This window comes from Carcharodon carcharias, chromosome 19 (assembly GCF_017639515.1).
Source record: "Carcharodon carcharias isolate sCarCar2 chromosome 19, sCarCar2.pri, whole genome shotgun sequence".
In the NCBI taxonomy this organism is placed as follows: domain Eukaryota; kingdom Metazoa; phylum Chordata; class Chondrichthyes; order Lamniformes; family Lamnidae; genus Carcharodon; species Carcharodon carcharias.
In genome coordinates this window covers 96,791,331-96,799,019 of record NC_054485.1, presented here as the reverse complement: position 1 = coordinate 96,799,019, position 7,689 = coordinate 96,791,331, and the positions used below count along the sequence as shown (strand labels likewise).

At 50.2% G+C, this 7,689-nt stretch overlaps 1 protein-coding gene across 1 annotated transcript in view; it reads left to right on the top strand.

Annotated features, from left to right (window-relative positions):
* Positions 1–858: 858 nt before the first annotated feature.
* The window catches only part of LOC121291111, a 63,124-nt gene continuing 56,293 nt past the window's right edge, over positions 859–7,689 (top strand). The window contains exon 1 of the mRNA XM_041212173.1: positions 859–900. The gene's annotated coding sequence lies outside the window, so the exon portion shown is untranslated. The remainder of the gene's footprint in view (positions 901–7,689) is intronic.

The following is a 7,689-nucleotide window of genomic DNA, read 5'->3' as shown; positions in this document are numbered from 1 at the left end:
GGATCCCCCTATGGAATTATCCATTGATCTATTGGATCCTCCAATGGAATGACCCCAGTTTTACAATTTGGATCCCACCAAACTGATTAATCCCAATGTCACAAGGCATCTTCCAGTGGAATGATCTCAGTGTCACAATGGTGTCCCCAGTGGAATAATCCCAGTGTATAACGGATCTACAATGGAATCATTCCAGTTTCAGAATGGTTCCCCCAATGTAGCCATCCCGGTGTCACAGTGGATCCACAATGCAATGGTCACAGTATCACAGTGGATCCCCCGATGGAGTGATCCCGGTGACACAATGAGATGATTTCATTGTCTCAGTGGATTCCCCAGTGGAACAATCACAGTCAGACTGGGGGGTACAGAGGCTGTATGATCGGTGGGTTGGGGGTGGGACCGGGGGAGGGGGGAGTGGTGGAAGGGGGTGTGGGCCATTGACATCTCGGGTCAAGTGCAGCTGCACATATAAATCTGACAATTCCAGCTCTGTCATCCCCCGGAGTCAAGCTTTCAGCTTCTGCACCCTCAAGGTGTCAGAGCAGAGTTGCGTGATCAGACCAATGACAAGCCGAGAGTTGGGAGGAGGAAGTGGTTACTGACACATTTCCTGGAACCCGACGTGACCACAGAGCCCCAACTGCAGAGAGACACAACAAGGCAGAAACAGAAAGGCCTTCTCCAGCCCGGCTCGCATCTTTCCCACCAACAGCTGGAAACCAATCACAGATTCGGTTCCCTTCCTCTCTGCGATTATGAACACACGGTGGGTCGGTGCTTTTTCAGGAGGTGCCTAAACGGTGGCTGGGGGTGGGGGGGAGGGGGGGAGGTGGAAAAAAGAGATGAGGGGCCTAAGAGAAATAGAGAAGAGTCCACGCCGAAGGTGTCTTCATTTACGTGAGTACTCTTGAGTTTTATCTTCCAAAATGTTGCTCTGGTATTGCCTGTGTCCTGAGCCCCTCTCAGTAGTGTACAAGGCCTGATATGATTGACGTCATGCATGCCCCAAGCCTTTGAAACCTTTTGACTTTCCCTCATGAAAGGTTTTGATAAGAGCGAAAGGTCTACCTCATCTTTCTGCTGCCGGTGAGTCAGTAACCAGAGGATACAGACTTAAAGCAATTGTCCAAAGAGCTGGAGGGGAGATGAGGGGAGGTCTTTTTAGACGCAGCAAGTGTCCCTGACCCAGAATGTGCTGCCCTAAAGGACAGTGGAAGTGGATTCAGGCGTAACTTTCAAACACGAGCGGGATAAATCCCTGAACAGGAAAATTTTCAGGTCTATGAGTAAAGAGCAGGAAAGTGGGGGTTGACTGGAGAGCTCTTTCAACCAGCCAGCACAGGCACCAAGGGCCGAATGGCCTCCTCCTGTGCTGTCTCTTTCTAGGGTTACTATGAGTGGCTTTTCGTGGACAAAACTTTAAACAGACCCTGTCCCAACCACCCCCACCCCCTCCACTCCAAGCCCTCCCACTTCCCCCCAAAAACTGCGGTTTGCATTTCATTCTTTAACCTCCCTTTTACACTGTTTATTTCTTGGAGGTCGGGGTCATCAGTGGGTGGCAGAGTTGTTGCTGGTTTTGATTCCTTCAGTTTGTCTTTCCAGAAACACTGAGGATGTCCAGCCACTAATCTGACTGTGCCTGCTTGAGCCTGTTAGTTTTGGTGTTTGCTGGTCCAGTACCCTTGCGATGCTAGGTTTAGTAACTCTCCCACACCAGTTCTCCAATAACCTCCCGACAGCGCCTTTAGTGATAAACATACTGAGAGTCTGACTTCCTCTTTTTCTAATTAGTCCAGTTGATCAACCTCCCCTTTTAGTCGGGCTCTGATGCACAAACTCCTCCTTAGGTAGAGGTCTTGACAGCTTTATTTCCCTAATAGAGGCCACAAAGGCAGATTCTCCTTTTTGTCAGGACACTCACAGCCTGAGGCCCCCAGTAGGGGATCTGTAAGGCAAGATTCCTCCTTTAGTAGGGATCCTGGAAGACATGTCATCCATTGTGTGTTATTCCAGGTCAAACTATTGGACTGCTTTGTGCTCAGCAATAACTGAGCACTCTTCCATCAGCACTGCTCGATGAACATGGCCTTTATCAAGTTGTTAAAAGTACAAAAATTCTGAATTTACACAATAAAGCAGAAGTCATTCAGTGCAGGCAAGTTAGTCAATCCATTGGCACGGTCCGGTAATGGATCCATCGGGATCATGCAATAATGGCATCCATTGGGTCATGTAAAAACAGATCCCAAAAGGGAGGAATTTCCCAGCCTTCCCAACTCCCACCCTCCAAACTTTAACCTTATTTGCCCACGGGTTTAATTTCCATTAGCAGTCTCCGAGGCTGAATATTGGTGTGTTGGTAAATGCCCACGGAGGATGTTTCAACCACAGGCAATGACCCAGACACAGTTATAGATACAGACGTGGACAGTGATACTGACTGTAACACAGATTGTGTAACAAACACAATCACACAAACACAGGCAGTGATCCAGGCATTGAGACAGTGACGTACACACAGTGACACACTCACAGATAGTGACACAGACACAGGGAGTGACACAGACACAGACAGTGATTCAGACACTTACACAGTGACATAGACACAGGAACACAGACACAGACAGTGACACAGCAACATTGACACGGACAGTGACACAGTGGCAGTAACATTGACAATGACTTGACAGTGGCAGAGGCACAAACAGTCACACAGAAACAGTGACACAGGCACTAAAGGTGACACAGACAGACACAGGCAGTGATACAGATGCTTACACAGTGACATAGACACAGGAACACACAGGCACAGGCAGTGAAAGAGCAACATTGACACAGATAGTGATACAGTGACACTGACACAAACAGAGACACAGGCAAAAAAAGTAACACAGACACAGAGAGTGATGCAGACACAGACTCCTATACTGTCACTGATAGTGACACAGACACAGGTACACTGTACGAACACAGACAGTCATTTGGACAGTGGCACATACGCAGATAGTGACACATCAAGATAGGCACAGACAGTGACATGGTTACATTCATATACAGACAGTGACACAGGCAGAGATATACTGTACAGGCACAGACAATGATACAGACAGAGATACTATACAGACACAGTCAGTGTTACAGACAGAAATATGCTGTACAGGCACAGTCAGTAACACCGACAAAGTTACACTGTACAGACACAGACAGTGATACAGACAGAGATACATTGTACAGACAGATAGTGCTACAGGCAGAGAAAAATGTACAGACACAGACACAGATAGGGACACAGACAGATATCCTGTACAGACACAGTGACACAGACAGAGATTCACTGTGCAGACACAGACAGAGATACTGTGCAGACACAGACAGAGATACTGTGCAGACACAGACAGTGATACAAGAAGAGATACACTGTACAGGCACAAGACAGTGATACAGGCAGAGACACACTGTGAAAGCACAGACAGTGACACAGACAGACATACACTGTACCAACACAGACAGAGAGGAGCGTCTTTCACAGTCTCGGGATATCTCAAAGCACTCTCCAGCCAATGAAGTGCAGTCAATGTTGTGACGTAGGAAAAGCAGCAACCAAATTGTGCACATCAATCTCCCACTAACAGCACTGGGACAATAAATAGATAATTGATTTCTTTTTCAATGGTGTTATTTGAGAGATACATATTGTCCAGGATACAGATGATAACTCCCCTGCTTGATTTCAAAAGAATGCATTTTTTAAATGTCCGCCTGGAAGTACTGACTGAGCCTCCGATCAGCGTCGGATCTGAAAAAGGCCACCTCCGACAAGGCAGCACTCCTTCAGGACTGTGGCGAGTGTGTGGCCTATGAACCCATGAGCTTATGATTCAGAAGCTGAGCTGCAAACAGTCACGGTGACAGATCAGGGTGGCGGTGTAGGCACAGTCACACAGGAAGAGATAAAGACAGAGTCTCATTCCCACACAACTCACCCACCCTCAAGCCCAGAACCACTCATGTACCTGCTAGAGACGCCTCCCGCTCACTTTCCCAGAACTTCTTCATCCAATTCAGCGTCACAGGGAGTCAGAGCCTATCCTGGCAGGCAATGGGCACTAGGCAAGGTACGCCCAGTCCATCACAGGGCACACAGTCACGCACGCTTACCGTAGCCAATCCACCAAACTAGCACAGAGGAAACTGCAGCACCCGGCAGGAACCCACACAGACACGGAGAGAACATGCAAACTCCTCACCAACAGACACCTGAGGTTAGGGTTGAACCCAGGTCCCTGGAGCTATGAGGAAGCAGCGCTAACCACCCCTAGATACTTCACTCGCACAGTTATACTATTATCACTTCCCTCTCTCCCCCACCACCACCACCCACCCCGGGCCCCACATATTTGCAGTGCTCCTCTCAGGAGGACAAGGAGACCTGGTGAAAGGGTGTATTTGGATGCTGGCAGCGTTTGCCTATTCTCGTGCATAAACCTGGACAGTGTATAGGATAAAGCTGTTCAAAGCAGTGAAAAATGCTCTGCCATTAAATCCTGTCTCCTTTGGCTAGGATTAAAAACGACCCTGCATTTATGTAGCACCGATCACAGCTTCAGGACAACCCAAAGCGATTCCCAGCCATTGAAGTGCTTTTGAAGTGTAGTCACCGTTGTAACATCGGAAACACTGCAGCCAACCCGCGCACAGCAAGCCCCCACTTCCTAGCAGCACTGTGGGTGTACCTACGCCAACGTGGGCTGCAGTTGTTCAAGAAGGCAGCTCACCACCACCTTCTCAAGGGCAAACAGGGATGAGCAATAAATGCTGGCCCAGCCAGCGACACCCACAGCAAAAACAGCCGAGAGGTAATGACCAGATAACCTGTTTTACATGTTGATTCAGGGATTACTATAGGCTAGGACACTGGGGATAGTGCGCCTGCTCTTCTTCGAAATAGTGCCGTGGAATCTTTTACATTCACCTGAGTGGCCAGACAGGGCTTCGCTTTAATGTGTCGTCAGAAAGACAATGTTTCCGACAGTGGAGTGCTCCCCCTGTACTGCCCCTCTAAACTGAGTAGAACATCCTCAGTAGCGCACTTCTGACAGTGCAGCACTCCGTCACTACTGGCCCTACAACAGTGCAGCACTCACTCAGCACTGCCCTGACAACCGTACGGCACTCGCTCAGTACTGACACTCAGGCAGTACAGCACTCCCTCAGTACTGACCCTTAGACAGTGCAGCACTCCCTCAGTACTGACTCTCAGGCAGTGCAGCAATACCTCAGTACTGACCCTCAGACAGCGCAGTACTCCAGTATTGACCCTCAGGCAGAGCCGCACTCCCTCAGTACTGACCCTCAGACAGCGCAGCACTCCCTCAGTACTGACCCTCAGACAAAGCAGCACTCCCTCAGTACTGACCCTCAGACAAAGCAGCACTCCCTCAGTTCTACACTGGGCTGTCAAAACCCTGGATTATGTACTGAAATCTTTGGGTGGAGACTTGAAAGGGTAAGCTCTGAGACAGGCAGGAACAGTGGGGAAAAACCTGCTGAATTTCTGCCCACTGATTTTTCACTGTCAATTGTTCTCACATCAATCACCCTCCCCCCCCACCCTCCCCCCAGCCCCCATGACATTTTCCAGCAAGCGTGGATGTACTGATATCGTGAGTTTGAGATCAGTAGTGATGCCCTCTGCAGTTGAACAGCCCACCAATAGTCACAGGTGAAGACTGGCTGACTGGTGCCTGTGGCCTCAGCACAATGTTCATGCCTTCAAGAAAAGGGCTGGGAAAAACAGGAGGGAAATCAAAATAAACACCAGAGAAATTTGTCAGGAGGTGAAAGCTTGTACTGCAAACTGCGGGCGATGACCTCACGTCCTGTTGCTATGCTGTGTTGGCAGAGGAAGTTCCCTTAGCTGGCGAACTGCAGCCAGACCTGAAGCAGAGCTGTGCGGAACCACCGCTGCACCAGACTTCAATCTGTCCCATACAACATGTTGCAACAGAGGCTGCACCGCACATCAGACTGTGACACAGGACAAACTGCACTCCACATCAGACTGTGTCACAGAAAATGCTGCACTGCATGCGTAACTGTGTCGCAGGACACACTGCACCATGCATCAGACTGTGACACAGGACCTGCTGCACCACACATCAGACTGTGACACAGGACCTGCTGCACCATACATCAGACTGTGACACAGGACCTGCTGCACCGCACATCAGACTGTGACACAGGACGTGCTGCACCATACATCTGACTACGACACAGGTCCCACTGCACCGCACATCAGACTGTGACACAGGACACGCTGCACCACACATCAGACTGTGACACAGGACACGCTGGACCATACATCAGACTGCGACACTGGACCTGCTGCACCACGCATCAGACTGTGTCACAGGTTCCGCTGCACCATACATCAGACTGTGTCACAGGTTCCGCTGCACCATGCATCAGACTGCGACACAGGACACGCTGCACCATACATCAGACTGTGACACAGGACACGCTGCACCATACATCAGACTGTGACACAGGACCTGCTGCACCATACATTTGACTGTGACACAGGACATGCTGCACCGCACATCAGACTGTGACACAGGACCTACTGCACCACACAACAGACTGTGACACAGGACACGCTGCACCACGCATCAGACTGTGACACAGGACCTGCTGCACCACGCATCAGACTGTGTCACAGGACACGCTGCACCACACATCAGACTGTGTCACAGGACACAATGCACCACACATCAGACTGTGACACAGGACCTGCTGCACTGCACATCAGACTGTCGCAGGGCCTGCTGCACTGCACATCAGACTGACACAGGACCTACTGCACTGCACATCATACTGTGTTGCAGGACATGCTGCACCACACTTCAGACTGATACAGGTCCTGCTGCACCACACATCAGACTGACACAGGTCCCACTGCACCACATCAGATTGTGTCACAGGACACGCTGCACTGCATGTCAGACTGTGTCACAGGACACACTGCACCACACATCAGACTATGACACAGGACCTGCTGCGCCATATATCAGACTGTCACAGGTCCTGCTGCACCGCACATCAGAATATGTAACAGGACATGCTGCGCTGCATGTCAGACTGTGACACAGGTCCTGCTGCACCACGCATCAGACTGTGTTGCAGGACACTCTTCACCACACATCAGACTGTGACATAGGACCTGCTGCACCGCACATCAGACTGTGACACAGGTCCCGCTGCACCACACATCAGACTGTGTAACAGGACACGCTTCATTGCACATCAGACTGACACAGGACCCACTGCACCACACATCAGATTGTGTCGCAGGACATGCTGCACCACACTTCAGATTGACACAGTTCCTGCTGCACCGCACATCAGACTGACACAGGTCCCACTGCACCATGCATCAGACGGTGTCACAGGTCCCGCTGCACCGCATATGAGACTGACACAGGACCCGCTGCACCGCACATCAGACTGTGTAACAGGACACACTGTGCTGCATATCAGATTGTGTCACAGGACACATGCATTTCAACCTAGACTGTAAAACAGGATGCATTGCACTGTTTTTCTAGACCGTGTAACAAGATATGCTGCACCACACATCAGACTGTGACACAGGACACACTGCACCACACATCAGACTGTGTCGCA